Here is a 17,557-nt window from a genome sequence, read left to right as displayed (position 1 = left end):
ATAGTCCCTGAGCTTCTAAACAACTTTGCCGAAGGTGCCTGTCTAAAAAGTCAAGATCCTGCAGTATCCACAAAACAACAACTTTAAGCTCAGAAGCGCCGCCTGGTGGCAAAATATCCTAATTTTTGACTCAAATAATGGTAGCCCTTGAGCTACTGAACTACTTTGCCGAAAACACCATCTTTCTAAGTAATCAGGCTCCTGAGATATCTACAAACAAAAGTTTCATGCTCACTAGCGCCGCCTAGTGGCAAATTTTTGAATCAACTAGCTCGAACAATAATAGTCCTTAACTAACTAAACAACTTTGCTGAAAACGCTATCCTTCTAAATGGTCAGGATCCTGAAATATCTGAAAAACAAAAGTAAAACTTCCATGCTCACTAATGCCACCTAGCGGCCAAATTCCGAATCAAATGAGGTACCATCAGATAGCGCTTCACCTCCAGAACAATTTTATAAAGACCCCAAGTTTCTATATTATTTGGATTTTGAGGTACAACAGCGCGACAGCCCGAAGGTTAAAATTACTAAAATCATAACAAAAAGGTATATGAACTGTAACATAAACATAACTAAATAAGTTTCAATCCTATCAAAAATATAACAAACCAAGTTAAAGGTATTTGAAATAAAGTATTCAAATTATAATTCTGTTCAACTTACGGTGTAACTCATTCAGTTATAAACTTTTGATCAATTACATGAAATTGAAATTCGGCTTTAACCCCTCTACTGGCAGCTTCATTTTTTACCGCTAAAAAAATATTCAAATCGCGATAACTTTTTTGTTTCTCGATATTTTTTCACCATTTTTTTCACAAACTTCTAGTTTAAGAATATGTGTCGATATTGATAATTGGTCATCTGAATCCGAAGATATTCCAAAATTCCTTGAGGGACCGTCGCGTCGTCATAACCCACGTAAATATCCCAGTCTACAGAATTTTTATCGTATTCGGATATTCACTCCACCTAATGACACAATAATGCGAGTATGTTGTGAAAAAATGAAGCAATTATGTGTAACCGTCTTTGAGTAATGAGCATTTATGTTTCTGGTACCACACTGGACAAATAAAGATCTTGAAAACTCTAAAAAACCTCATATCGTAATTTTCAGATTTCTCCAAGAATCCTGAACCGATTTGTATGATTTCTTCAAAGTAGCTTCTTATTACATGGCATTGTATAGTACACATTTTATTTTTTTGATAAATTGACCAAAAAACAAAATGGCCGCCAAAGACATTTTATATGGTGAATGTCGGTCCCCCAAGGAACATCGGAATATCTTCAAATAATCGGAATATTCTTCAAAACTAGATCATCAATGATTAACATCGACACGGATTCTTAAACTAGAAGAGTTTTTTGAGGTCTTGTGAAAAAATGGTTTAAAATATTGAGAAACAAAAATTTTATCGCGATTTGAATATTCTTTTAGCGGTAAAAAAAGAAGCTGCCGGTAGAGGGGTTAAGGAGCAATTTGAAATTTGGCTTTTACCTACCACAAAAAGTTCATTTTCAATCATTTGCACTTACAAGGGAAGGTCACGATGGTGTTACACCAGAGTATTTTTGTTAGATTCTACATGTCGAAATATGACCAACCTCAAAGCTTTTCGGGTGATAGACCAGTGGTGTAGCCAGAAGGAGCTCTAAAAGGGTCGATTTTGTACGAATATAATGTTATTGAGTCAATTGCAAATTTGCCAAAAAGATTTTTCTTAGTATTTATTGTGATGGTAGAGAACAGAATTGACATTAATGTTTAAGATGTATTTTTTTCCATGCCTTAGGCACAAACGGGATAGGTTTCTTCTTGGTATACTATTCTATTATGCGTGGCGCGAAAAATTCTCGCGCCAACTTTCTTAAAAAACGCTTGAAGATCGCCGCAGGTACTTCAAATCGTTTTGGTGTCTTCTGCGCGATCATGCCTTGGACAATCAGGAATAATCGCGCAGAAGACACCAAATCAATTTGAAGCACCTGCGGCGATCTACACGCATTTTAAGAAGTTTTCAAGATCGCCGTCGCGTTAAATAATCGCGCAATGCACAATAATAAAACCCAAATTGTTTTGTTGTCCATATCCCATGCTAGTTAGGTCGATGACATAAAAATACATTATAAACTTGCAATAAATACTAAGAAAAATCTTTTTGGCAAATTTTCAATTGACTCAATAATATTATATACGTACAAAATCGACCCTTTCAGAGCCCCTCCTGGCTACTGGTCCATCACCCGAAAGGCTTTGGAGTTTTTCATATTTCGACATGTAGAATCTAATCTGTAAAAAATACCCCGGTTGAAAACACCGTGTAACACCATCGTGACCTTCCCTGGATAGCCAATAATTAAATGATGATCATAACATTTCCTTCTCCCCAAATAAAATTTAAGAAGAATGGTGACACTCAATAAAATGTATTTCGTTTTTTAAATAAAAAAAACTCAAGTTGCCTCATTGAACTAGATGAAAAAAAAACATAAAACAAAATAACCATAAGAATATGAAAACAGGAAAGTTTTCGAATATTTCAAATTTTGGAAATGCGTAAAAAATTATCAAATTTTAATAACATTGTTAATAATAAACAAAAATTATATTCAAAAGGAATTTAACACAGTATGGTAAATTTTTGTTTTAATAAATTGTGAGGATAACGGCCTAAAACAAAATTATATCATAATAAGATATGCATATCATATTTTGATTAAATTATATTATTTTTTCGTTATGCTCCATCTAGTCTAGTTATCTAGTCGAGAACCTTATAAATTTTCCAAATATTCACACAGGTTCGAACGAAACTTGTAAATTTCTGTAACATGTAATGCACATAACTGGAGCGTGGCACATCAGGGATACTAACATGATGTATCATGTTAGCTTCAATTGCTTAAATTATATGTTATATAATCCAGCAGGATCCTGTGAGATTACGTGACATATAACTCATTTTTATATGATTTCAGATGTAAATGACTGTAATCACTGCAGAAATGTAGTTTACATTACGTTTGATCTCCATTATCTTTTACAGTGTATGTATAAGTTTATTTATTGCATCCATCCAAACATTTCTAAATATTTTATTCCAAACATGAATTCCTCCAAGATGCGACCCGATTTTTTTGCAAAAATTTCTCAAAGAATTCCACAATAAATCCCTCTGGGATGTTATCCAGTAGTAATTTCATAAGTACTCCTCAAGAAAAATCCGTTTTCCTACTTGACAATATTCTCGAGAAGATCAGAAGAAAAACTTAATTCCAAAATATTCTCAAGTCTTCAAAAGCATTTTTGTAAAAAGCTCATTAAGGAATCTTTATGGTAACTCCAGAAAGAATTGATTATATTCCAGGAGTAAGTCTTTGAAAAATCAAAGAATGGTTTTCTTAAAAAAGAGGAATATTTAAGTATTTTTTTCTGCTTAATTTAAGCATAATCAGATAATTCTAAATCTAGATTTACGGAGGAAACGTCATAAGCAATCCTGAGAAATGTGTACAGTTATATAAAGCTCAGTATCAAATTCATTTAGAATTGTTGAAGGAATACCCGAAAGAAAATTCATAGAATCATTCATGATGGCATAATTTTATATACCGTCACTTATCGAGACATACGTTAGTTTCAATCAGCCTATGGAAGTTAACTAAAAGTATAATCACAGCATAAGGAAGCTTGTGAGCCCACCAGAAGCTTCCACCGCATCTGGATACTTTCTATCCACCAGCAAAGGGTAAACTTTGACGTTGAAAACGATTCCAACTTCCTTCCTTCGTGTTCTGATTCTTTCAGCTGTAGAATATTAGTTCCTTCCAGTTGGTTGTTACTCGGCGGAGGAAGTTTATTTTAGCAACGCAGACATGACATGTTTCTGAAAGCAACCGAAAAGGAAAGGGTGGCAGTGGAGTACCGGGCTGATGGGTGGTAGAAATAATAGAATTATATTTTTATAGATTTTAGTTCTGCTTTTCGTATACCTTAGTTCGGTGGTAGAAGTTTTCTTCCACGGAGTCTATTTAAATAGCAACGACTGAACTAAAAATAGGATCCGCGGTAATTGTTTGTCAAATGGCAAAATAGCAACAGTAGCCAAAGTTGATGCAAATTAGTGACTTTTAATGCAATATTGGCACACGATTTCGGTATGTTATATTGCCATTGGTTTGCGGTCGAATTGAAACAAATGGACCGTAGAAGCGAGGTTTCTTTTTTCAACTTACGAATTTGTCGCTTGTCCATTAATTACGTAAGACAATGTTGGCGGTTTTCAACCCGCCTCCCCCCATCATAAATTTTTTTTGTATGAAAATCAAAAATAATTTATATGGCACGTTAGAAATCTCAAACCTCCTCCTCCCATAACCCCTTACGTAATTACGATCGTTTTCAGAAATTGTGGTCGGATATTTTCGAATCTAGCTTATTACATGTATGACATGTAAAATTGATTGAACAAGAGTTGATGCTAATTTTTACATCCAAATATGTTTTACTTGGATTCATAGTTTGACAGGGGTATGACAAAAGGCCGAAAGGACAAATGTCCAAATGGACAAAAGGCCGAAAGACAAGAGATCGAAAGGACAAAAGGTCGAACATTATTTGCTTGGCGGGATTTTTTTTTTCTTTGAAATACAGATTTTCGACCTTCTGTCTCTCCTGTTTTGTTCATCGACCATTTGTCTTGTCTTGTCTTTCAACCTTTTCTTATAGATTCGTTTGACTAAGAGAGTAGAAATTATGAGGAAATACATAAACCAACTATAAGCAATCCTTAGCCGAGTGGTTAGAGTCCGCGACTACAAAGCAAAGCCATGCTGAAGGTGTCTGGGTTCGATTCCCGGTCGGTCCAGGATCTTTTCGTAACGGAAATTTCGTTGACTTCCCTGGGCATAGAGTATAATCGTACCTGCCATACGATATACGAATGCAAAAATGGCAACATTGGCAAAGAAAGCTCTCAGTTAATAACTGTGAAAGTGCTCATAAGAACACTAACCTGAGAAGCAGGCTCTGTCCCAGTGTAAATGCAAGAAGAAGATGAATAAGCAATCATAAATCCACATCTTGCAGCTGTACAAAACATTCGATGCAAGAATATGTATAACCAAGTGAACTAATCAAACCACAATTTGTCATACCATATTCTTTATGATAGGGAATGACGCAGTGATTCGATAAAAATAGCTGGTTTATGAATAAACATTCCTCAATCTAAAAACAACTTTACCCCTTTTTCGCGAATAAAGCACGAAACTTTCCACAAACAGATTTTCCTTGCTGCATGTCGCATTATTCGTGCCATGGAATCGTCAGGCTTAATTAAGGAATGACATAAATCAACTTTGGGTTTTTACCTTTCTCGCACAGAAAGGCCATTGATTACACATAAATCTCATAAGTGCAGAACTTCTGAATAATTTCTACATAAATCGAAGTAGTTATTCTTTGAAAAGATTGAACAAGTAGCTCTTTGAAAAATCGAAGCAAAGATGCCTGGAAGTATTAAGGATAAATTATCTGAGGAACACTACAAAATACTTTGGAGAAAATCTCTGAAATAATTTCTAGAGAAATCCCAGATAGCCGCAGCGGTAAACGCGCAGCTATTCAGCAAGACCAAGCTGAAGGTCGTGGGTTCGAATCCCACCGGTCGAGGATCTTTTCGGGTTGGAGATTTTCTCGACTTCCCAGGGCATATAGTATCTTCGTACCTGCCAGACGATATACGTATGCAAAAATGGTCATTGGCACAGTAAGCTCTCAGTTAATAACATGAGCTGAGAAGCAGGCTCTGTCCCAGTGGGGACGTAATTCCAGAAAGAAGAAGAAATCCCAAAAGTAATAATTATAATTCTTGGTGAATGTCTGGAAGAAGTAATTTTACATGAAATGCTTGGTGGAATCCCTAAGATAATGCTAGAATGCGTTCTTAGAAGTTCTTAAGTAATTCTTAAACAGTTCCTAAAACTCGGAAAGTGATCAACGAGGTGATCTCGCGTCGTGTATTGTAAATGAGGAATATCAAATTTAAAACTTTCTGAGTTCTTGAAATTTCTACTTTTTCTTGGTATTCCTGTAATATGTCCTTTGAAACATTTCTTGGGGTATTTATGAAGGCATTACTTTTCTAGAAAAATTGCAAAAGTTGCTGTTGGGTATTCTGGAAGAATCTCAGAATGAAACTCGATCTTGTACTAACCCCAAGCAGAATTTCAGAAGTAATTTATGACACAATCCTCGAAATCCCAAAGTCAACTAACACAGAAATATCTCAAGGAACTATTATTATTATTCATTGTTACCTATTAACTCAAGTATCTAAGGAAAACAGTTCAATAGAATTTTCGGGGATATCCTTGGACAATGTCTTGATGTAATGTTTAAAGAAATTTATGCAAGAATTTTTAAAATAATGCCTATATTCTGGGTTGTTTCAAAGAAAGTCCAAATAAATTTCTGAATGTACCTACCTTGATACCTTGATGGCTATAGCGTAGCGTCACGCCATTGCCGGGCGTATTGTAGAGCTCCATTTTCGTCGGTCTTGGGCGAAACATCTCCAGTTGCCCCGAACGTTCAGGGTCGCCAGGTCCTTTTCCACTGCGTACAGCCAGCGGATTCGTGGTCTTCCCCGAAGCCGCCGACTTCTTCCTGGTTCCCTGCTGAATATTATTTTCGCAATTCTTTCTTCCGACATTCGCACTAAGTGACCAGCCCACTGAAGTCTGCCGTATTTTACACACTTGATAATATTCGCATGTTCGTACACTTGATACAACTCGTGATTCATGCGTCTACGCCACACACCATTTTCGAGTTTCCCACCGAGTATTGTCCGCAGTACTTTACGCTCGAAAGCACCGAGAGCTTTCCGGTCTGACTCTTTCAACGTCCACGCTTCGTGCCCGTAGAGAGCCACCGGAAGAATCAATGTTTTATACAGGGCGAATTTTGTTTCCGTTTGCAAGCTGCGAGACCTAAGCTGGTTACGTAGTCCGTAGAAGGCCCTATTCACAGCCGCAACATGTTTTTTCGCGGGAAACGTCGTTGTCACATGTCGCAAGTGTTCCAAGGTAAACAAATTCTTCAACGACTTCAAACACATCTCCATCAAACGCTACCTCAGCACCTATACCACCAAGCCTGACTCTATCTTTACCTGCAACCATGTACAACAGCTCATTTCTTTTCACTGAGTCGTATGCCGCCTTGAAATCAATAAACAGATGGTGAGTCAGCAAGTTATACTCCCGGAATTTATCTAGGATCATTCGCAAGGTAAACATCTGGTACGTTATCGAACGGCCCTCACGACAACCAGCTTGGTATTCGCGGACGAAGGACTCCTCGAGCGGTCTCAGTCTGTTAAACAGGATGCGCGACAGAATTTTGTACGCCGAATTCAGCCGGGTAATTCCTCTGTAATTGGCACACTCCAGTCTGTGCTTTTTCTTGTAGATTGGGCGTATGAGGCCATCCAACCATCTGGTGGACAATTCTTCGTCCTTCTATACCTTCAGAAGTACTCGGTGGTTCGACTGATAAAGCTGCTCACTTCCGTGCTTGAGAAGCTCGACCGGGATCTCGTCCTTCCCAGCAGCCTTAAAGTTCTTCAGCTCGCTGATAACCTTTTTAACCTCTCCTATGGTCGTTGGGTCCACAGCTTGATCAATGTTCATCCTGTTCCTCGCTACATTTCCATTTTCACTGTTCAACAATTGCTGAAAGTGCTCCTTCCACCTGGCAGCCACCGCCGTTTTATCGGTCAGCAAATTCCCTTCTCGATCATTGCACATGGCGAGCACTGGTACACACCATTGACCGTTGCATAGAATCTCCGCATATCATTCCGGTTCATGCTTTCTTGTGCTTCAGCTACCACACTTTCTTTCTTGCTGCCTTTTCTTTCTGCGGTGGATTCGTTTTTCTTTGGCTCTCGTTGCCCTGTACCGCTCTCTGTTCTGTCGGGTACCGGCCACAAGCATACAGCTTCTGGCACCATTCTTGATGTCTGTCACTCTCTGGCAGTCTTCATCGAACCAGTCGTTTCGTCTTCGTCGTTCACCAGTGCCAATCGCTTCCCGCGCCGTTGTTGTCACAGCTTTGTGGATAGGGTCCCACAGGCTGTCGACGTCTCCAGCAACGTTGATTCTTCCCAACTGCTCGTCTAGCAGCTGGCGGTACTGTGCAGCTACCCCATCAATCTACAAGCGTTGTATATTGAAGCGCAGCGTTCTGTCTGTTCTGGAACTCGTGACGCTGGATAACCGCGCTCGAATTTTAGCCACAACGAGATAATGATCCGAGTCGATATTAGGGCCTCGGAAGGTCCTGACATCTATGACATCTGAGAAATGTTGCCCATCAACCAGCACGTGGTCTATTTGGGAGCAGGCATCGCCAGGTGTTATTATCATTGGTACTGGAATGGAGGCTTTCCGTTCCAATGACGGGTCGAAATAAATCATCTTTCCCGATCTGCGTATTTGCGTCGCCGATGACTATCTTGACTTCTTGTTTTGGGCACTCTCCGTAGGCCTTATCCAGGCTCTCATAGAACTCATCCTTCATGTCATCGGGCTTATCGTTCGTTGGCGCATATATGCTGATCAGGCTGTAGTTGAAGAACTTGTCCTTCATTCTCAACACACAGATTCGGTCGCTTGCCGGTTTCCACCGAGTGATTCGCTTCATCAGCTTCCCAATCACTATGAAGCCAACTCCACGCTCTGCTCTGTCGCCACCGCTGTAGTAGATGTGGTACTTGAATGAAGTGTTGGCGATGGGGTCCGCCGCTCGGAATTCACGTTTTCTGCCAGCGAGCCAGGAGCCCAACACGCGCGGATTCATTCAAAGTTCTCACGATCCAAGATCCAACTTTCCAATCGTTGTCCTTTATTCGTTGCCGGGTGTGTTGCCGTAAAATCAATCCATTTGCTCTGCTTTTGCCTTTCTTATGGTTGGTGAAGAGTCTGCGATAGGCCACCTAACCAGGGTTGCGCTACCTACATCGTGCTAGAGGAGCTGCCTCCTTGGTGCTGACACGATACAGCATTGTCCATTTGTTCTTTACATGATGAACACGGTCATAGCCATCACAACCATCCACCCTTATCAGGGCTTTGGACCTGTAGCTCTGGTTCTCAATAGTTTCAAGTTCTTTCGGACGTGCTACTATGGTGAGCCGTCATACTCCAGCGGTGTTTAATTTAATTTCTGAAGGTATCAATAGAGAAAAAATTGAACGAATAGGGTTTCGTTCTACTTCGTCGTAAGAGTTATTATTCGTCGTATTAAACTTAAAATGTTCCAATATGTCGGATATTCCAACTTACATGTAACATGAATTAATTTTCTAAGTGTTATTTTGTGGAAGCTGTTATGGTTCTAACATTTTTACACAAAAAATGCAATGAAACTACTGTATTTTGATAAATAACTTCAGTCAATTATCCACTTTGCACTTTTTCACCGAAATCGCATGGATGAACACGATTTGAGAGAAATACTTTGCGATCGACACCAGTCACACCACTTTCTTATCGCCCCCCTGTGTGACTTACTTCGCCGGGCACTTATTTTCACTATGGAAAACCTTCGTACTTCTTCACTGAAGGGTTTCATTCCAATCACACGCCGTAAAAGTTATAAAATTCACGAAATTTTATGTAATTTTCTCAACGACTGCGTGAAATTGAGAATGTAATCGAAGTTCAATCCGTCGTACTGAGAATAAAAAACTTGTGTGCATCAAAGTCTCGCGTTTAGTATCATAAGGGCGTAACTGCAGTGATCGATTTCTCTCAATCGATTTTCTCTTTAATTAATTATTTAGCCGGGCGGCTGTTTTCGACTGATATTTTTGACTTAGTAGATAGTACTCATCATCCTTTGTCTTACTGCATCGTAAAATGTTTCAAAAACCTATTGAATTTCGCGTAATAATGCAAAGAGAAAATCGACGAAGAGAAATCGATCACTGCAGATACGCCTGTATGACACTCAACGCGAGAAGTGTGCGTGATGCTCGGCATAAAACAACTTTCTTTTGATTGTGTTGTTTTCGCTACACTGTGAGCAAATGTCATAATTGTTCGGTCAAAAGGAATAATTATTGTGTCTATATGTTTGAGCTGAATTTTGATGGCGAACAATAAATTTTAGAGGAAATATTTCATCATGCTGAAGGAACGGAGGGAGATGCCCGTAGAAATATATATTCTAGTAAAACATTTTATAATAGCGTTGATATGTTGTATTTTAACCACTCACTATATCACAGTGAGCCGTGAGTTGTGAGACGAATCTGGAAACTGATTGCGACAGAATTGAAAACGATACGACGAACTGAGAATACGGCAAGATGCAATTTCATTGCATTTTTTCTAAAAAGACTATCAAGATTTATCAAAATCTTATTGCACAATGCTAAAGCCGTTTTGGGAAATAATTGTTTGGCATCGGTTTGTATCAGCATCATTCACTGCAATACTGGGAAAATTGCATGTTCTTACTGATCAAAGCTTAATACGATGAATACTAGCACATCACCCTACGACGGATTGAACTTCGTTAACGTTCTCAATTATATGCGGTCGTTATTGGAATTTCATTTTTTTTTTCATTTAAAGAAGTTTTACGGCGTGTGATTCGAATGAAATCGTTCAGTGAAGAAGTACGAAGGATTTCCATAGTGTAAATAAGTGCCCGGTGAAGTAAGTCACACAGGGGGTGGGAAGAAATTTGTATCGTAACGTGGTGTGGCTCAGTCGATCGCTAATCAGATCGATTTCGGTGAAAAAGTGCAATATAAACTACTGGCTCACAGATGTTTGGTCGAATGCATTCTTATTCATTTATTGACGAGTTCCCCCGAATTCACGAAGGTTGCGATATCGCACGGTATGTTTTGAGACATATAACGGAAATATCCCCAAAAAGCCCTTAACTGAACTTGTACCAAGATCTCTGGAGTGGTCACATCTGTTGACCCCAAGTTAATTCTTCCTTTATGGACTCTGTTCTTTTTAAGAGAAATAACTACTAATTGAACTTTAACAATTCACTTTTGCAAAAAATATAATACTAAAATCACTAGTAAGGCGAGCAAATACCGTAAAACGGGGTAACTTTGATAGTTTTTTCGAAGAAAACTTGAATATTTAGGCATTAGAATTATAATTTATATTTTTAAAACAAGTACTGGTATCCTAACTATTGATTGCAGTTGATAGATTACCAAAAGATTTATTCCGAATGGATATATTATTTTTCATATAATCGAAAGTCGGTTTTCTGTTTTGGGGCAACTTTGATAATGCAGCATAAATCAAACAAAATTGAATCGATTATGGAACATTTATAGGGCTTTGCATACCTCTAGGCGTTAACGCTGTATGGAAATTTTTGACTTAGATTACAAAAATGGTCCCAGTTTGTAATCATGGTTTTCGCTAAGATATTTGAGACCGAATTCATTTTCTACTACAATTAGGCTCTCAAAGATTAGCGACGAACTCTTTATGACTTCATCAAAAAGTGATCATAGAATAGATTGTTTGTAAGCGTTTCAAACATGCTAAAATCTTATAATTTTTTTATATTGGCATATAAATCCTCAAATATATTTGATTTCAATGAAAATAGCTTTGATATGAAGTGTCATACTAATTTGCTTTAGTTTTGCATTCGTTTTGCTTAACTGATAAACAGAAACTTTGTTATTTCGTTAAGTATGTTGTGGGTCTCGAACTATCAAAGTTACCCGCATTATCAAAGTTACCCCGTTTAAACTCTAATATGTTGCTTATCTTGACAGATAGGCCTATTTCGTCTGCGACTTACAGACTTCTTCATTGTCGAGTGCTCTGTGTGATTTTAGTATTTTATTATTATTTTTTTTTGCAAAAGCGAAGTTTTAAAGTTCAATTACCGTCAAGCTACCATTCACCGTGCATTTATGAAAAATCTGAACTTCAAAAAATTATACAACTTTTCCAAATAATTTGAAGCGTACTAGAATACCACTACGGAGCGTGCAATTATATCATAATTCAGGGAAAAATCTAAAACTAGTGATGCATAACAAAAAAATACTTAAAAATTATGTTTGAAAATGTCATGTTAAGGTCGCCTCGTATCGTTCTATGTCATCATTTACCGTACGTTTAGTTTTCGTCATGACTTTATTTCGTATCTTGAAGAAACGTTGTTGATGGAGCAACTATGTTGCTAGTAGTGTGCGCACTCATTTTTAAGAGTATTCAAATCTTCATTTACAATAAAAACCATAAAAAGTTACAAAATTGGCTAAATTATTATTTTTTTCATTAAAATTGTTATAGGAGGTTTGACTGTATTGTCCAAACCATTCCATATTCAGCCAAAGACTAAATATGAAGTTGTTTAATCACGACATAACAATAAATCTAATATTACCGAATAATTGCATGCCTTTTAAACTAATGCACGGTAATAGGAACCATATATGTTGAAAAGGGTTCATTCACCGTGCATTTGGGTTTCGACTGAGACACAATAAAAAATTCCAATTTGCATAAAATCTCATTGATCATACGATGAAATACATCTTACTAATAGTATCCGCAGTTAAAACTTGTTGAAATTTTGAAAAATTTCATACTCTAACGTTAAAATGAAAAATGTGATTTTTTGGTGTTTCTACTAAGAGTGTTGAAAAATCTCATGTTCGAACAGAATTCACATGATTTTGACTTCATAAATTAGCTTTTTCAAAATGCTTCGTGACAAAAACTACTTCATTTCATCAGTTTTATCTTATTTTGCTGACAAAAGAATAGTTTGTGAAAACTGTATGAATATTCTGTAGGAACTTGTATATGAGCAATTCTCGCTGAAACCAGGCCGCCATCGGCACCCATCGTTAGAATTCCAATTTTATGTCACTGATCGCTAGTTTTCGATAAAAATTAAGGTGGTCCTTTCTGTTTTCTCAAATTGGTGGACCCCTCGTGCGCCAGCTAGCTGAACAGTTTGCGAAAAAGCCCATTTTTTGATAAATCTTGGGTATTTCTTCACGGGATTGTAGTGAACTGTCTTTTTTCAGGCCTATTTTTCACACGGTTTCGGTGATACTTTTTATATTTCAAACACCAATTTTCACTCGTTTCACAGAAACACGTTTATTTTCCCCAAAACATACCAACAAACTGACTTCTGCTTTTCATACTCAGAAACAACTGCCTACTGTGATCTGAATCAGTATCTTTTCTTCAACATCGAGCAAATCCTTATTAAATTTGAATTATTTTATTCCTTGCCTTTCACTATCCCTACAATGTGCACGGTGAATGGAGGCCGCACGGTGACTGGTGACTTAACGGTAGTAGTTTTTTCTCTTAAACATACTCTAATAATCCATCCCCTAAATTTAATAAAAAAAAGTGTACTGTTGTTTCTAGTTTATTACCCTGTGACACTGAAACTGTCTTCACTTGCTTCTTTTTCAAAGTACATCGCTTTTCAGGGAACTGGGTCGTTCTGGAAACTGGCATTCGGGGAAAAAGAAGCATTCGGAGAACTGATATTCGGGAAAATTACCATCGTGGAAAAACAAATCCCTGCCTAAGTAAACAATACTATCGGCCATGTTATGCAGATAAGTGGATAGTGCCTATGATTATTTTAATATTATCAATTGAAAGAATAGCCTACTGTTTAAAGAAGGTAAAATCTTCAATGAAAAGTTTAAGAATAATAATACCAACAATCCTGTCACATTTTTACTCGTAGAAAAGATTTTGATTAAAAGGAGGAAAAATATCTTACTGAGTATCAGCTAGGGCAATTCCAATAATTATTAGAACAAGATGACATAAAAGATCCTTTGATTACAGGAAGGGTTATTCTATGATATAACTCAAGGCAGCTGAAACGCAATACCATATCTCTATATATAGAACGAACTGCTTGTGACTTCAGGAAGGCAAAACCCCAAATTCAAAAGTTAGTTGCTTCGACACTAATAATTGCAAGATGTGTTAAACTCTAAATAACTGCCCTAGGTTGAGCATCTTTGAGTTTTTAGGTCACACTGCATAGATTATTTTAGGTCACTTTAGCATAGTTGGCAAACAAAATAATTGATAGCTTCTACCAGATTCGACCAGATGACATTCGACCAAATGACTTTCGGCCAAATGGCCTGATTCCCTTTTAACATAAGAACGTTTGGCATAATGGACATTTTGTATAAGACATAACGTCCTTTATGTTAAACCCCCTTTCATACGAAGATCCGGTATGGTTGACGAACCTCAATTCGGCTGGAACTTTCTAACTAACATTTCTACTCATTATTTGACAAATCATGAAGATTGAGGTGTTGCACGAATGATTCTGATAACATTGTGGGAATGGCCGCCTCCTTCGGGACTGCCAGAACATATCTGGCACAAGTATACGTATTTTTGTGTCCACAGAAGTCACACACATTTTATTGTATATGGTTGTATATATCGATCGTGTTTTATGTTTAAAAATGCACAATGATTTAAAAAAAAAGTATTTCGATATTCTTACGTTCTTACTCCGAAGAAATCCGGAATAACTATAAGGTGAACCGATTCCGTTTTGCGGGGCTTTCAAATTGGGACAAATATGGATCGCATGCCAATGATTTCAAAAAAATCGATTGGAAAATATTTTTTTACCAATCAGAAAATCCTCAAAAACAGATGTTGGGTATTATTCAATTAGAATTATTATCATTCAATCAGAATTATTCAATCATATCAAGTATAAATTGACTGAAGTTTGTGCCGCTAGGTGAATTAATTTGTTCCCCATATCTCGACCAACGAAATATAGCAACCGGCACAATGAAGTAACGGAAAATGTATGTCAAACATTGGTTCCGCTTTGCAATTTGTGAACCACCAAGCAGAAACTAGGCTAAAACTAGGCCAGAATATTTTATGCTCTGTCATAACTGGTGGTGGCTTACCGCCCGATACCCGTACAGGAGGATCAACGAAGGGCGTAAATTGAAAAACATCATATTTATTGAACAATCACGTCACGAGTGTGTCAAAGGTCATACAAGTTGCCAACCGGATTTGGAGCGTGGTTAGAACGAGGCCCTTCCCCTCAAATTGATGCATATCAGCCTTCATGTTCATGTATGTTACCACCTCATGTGATGTTCTGGCACTTTTATGTTGCTCATGCTCCACAGTGATCTAGTTTCCTGAAAAGCTGGCAAAAGCCCAATTTCCAAACATTAGTTGAAAAACTTAGTCAAACATTCATCTACAAATCCAATCCAAATCCAATCCAAATCCAATCCAAATCCAATCCAAATCCAATCCAAATCCAATCCAAATCCAATCCAAATCCAATCCAAATCCAATCCAAATCCAATCCAAATCCAATCCAAATCCAATCCAAATCCAATCCAAATCCAATCCAAATCCAATCCAAATCCAATCCAAATCCAATCCAAATCCAATCCAATCCAATCCAATCCAAATCCAATCCAAATCCAATCCAAATCCAATCCAAATCCAATCCAAATCCAATCCAAATCCAATCCAAATCCAATCCAAATCCAATCCAAATCCAATCCAAATCCAATCCAAATCCAATCCAAATCCAATCCAAATCCAATCCAAATCCAATCCAAATCCAATCCAAATCCAATCCAAATCCAATCCAAATCCAATCCAAATCCAATCCAAATCCAATCCAAATCCAATCCAAATCCAATCCAAATCCAATCCAAATCCAATCCAAATCCAATCCAAATCCAATCCAAATCCAATCCAAATCCAATCCAAATCCAATCCAAATCCAATCCAAATCCAATCCAAATCCAATCCAAATCCAATCCAAATCCAATCCAAATCCAATCCAAATCCAATCCAAATCCAATCCAAATCCAATCCAAATCCAATCCAAATCCAATCCAAATCCAATCCAAATCCAATCCAAATCCAATCCAAATCCAATCCAAATCCAATCCAAATCCAATCCAAATCCAATCCAAATCCAATCCAAATCCAATCCAAATCCAATCCAAATCCAATCCAAATCCAATCCAAATCCAATCCAAATCCAATCCAAATCCAATCCAAATCCAATCCAAATCCAATCCAAATCCAATCCAAATCCAATCCAAATCCAATCCAAATCCAATCCAAATCCAATCCAAATCCAATCCAAATCCAATCCAAATCCAATCCAAATCCAATCCAAATCCAATCCAAATCCAATCCAAATCCAATCCAAATCCAATCCAAATCCAATCCAAATCCAATCCAAATCCAATCCAAATCCAATCCAATCCAAATCCAATCCAAATCCAATCCAAATCCAATCCAAATCCAATCCAAATCCAATCCAAATCCAATCCAAATCCAATCCAAATCCAATCCAAATCCAATCCAAATCCAATCCAAATCCAATCCAAATCCAATCCAATCCAAATCCAATCCAAATCCAACAATCCAATCCAATCCAAATCCAATCCAAATCCAATCCAAATCCAATCCAAATTCAATTCGGGTAACAAGGGTGACTCATTCTGAATATGATACATTCCAACCCGAATTTCACGATTCAAAATTCACCGCTAATTCAGGCACGCCTATCGCAATACGTTTTATGTTTGTTTAAAATAACCTCGGCAATTGACCTTTTAGTGCAGCAAAGCGTGTTTCATTTTATTTTTTCATTGAAAAAACCAAACCCTGACGTGAGGGGAATGCAATGACTCTTGTTCGGCAAACTTTCCCGTTTGGACGAACTCGTAGGTAGGATTCCGTCTAGACAACGAACAAACGAAAAATGTGTTTTTGACCGTAACGTAAACGAGGAGCGGCGAAAAAAAAGTTTCCTTGTCAATTAGAGATAAATTGTGCTGCATGCGAAATAACTTTATCGATTGTGGAAAATTATGTAGGTACACGGGGCGATGGAACGCCACTTCTTGTAGGGACATGCCTATACTGCGAGGCATAGGAAATATTTTGCTCGCCCCAGCTAATTACTATATAAAAGGAACTACAAGTTGTTATAGTAACGTGACTGGAATATTATTTATATCGATGCGTGATGGGTGGTGGAAATACCCTACAAGTTTCGAATATTCTTCAACTGCTGGAATGCTCTGGACTTTCGAAATGCATCAAATTTCTTCCAATCTTCTGAAGATTTTTTTCAAAGACACGAACTTCCTAGGTGGCCAGGATCATGAGCTAGAGTCTACTCACAATATTACCAAATTACATGCACACTATCGGCCGCACACAATACGTCACGTAGCGACAAAATTAAGCATAAATTGTAAGCTAAACTATAAGTTGTTCACTAATTTTAATCAAAATCTTTGATTCCAAATATCCTTCCTTCTGGTGACGCAATAATATGGCTTAATATAAGTGTAGAGTTCTTTAGCCCCACGAAGGTAGTGACACCGAATCGAATGCAATCACAGCAAGGTTTGCACGACTTTGTTGAACCCTTTCCGCACCTGGTGGGCTTCTCCCA

This window comes from Aedes aegypti, chromosome 3, assembly GCF_002204515.2.
Source record: "Aedes aegypti strain LVP_AGWG chromosome 3, AaegL5.0 Primary Assembly, whole genome shotgun sequence".
In the NCBI taxonomy this organism is placed as follows: Eukaryota; Metazoa; Arthropoda; class Insecta; order Diptera; family Culicidae; genus Aedes; species Aedes aegypti.
The sequence above is the reverse complement of the archived record's forward strand: the minus strand, read 5'-3'. Positions refer to the sequence as shown.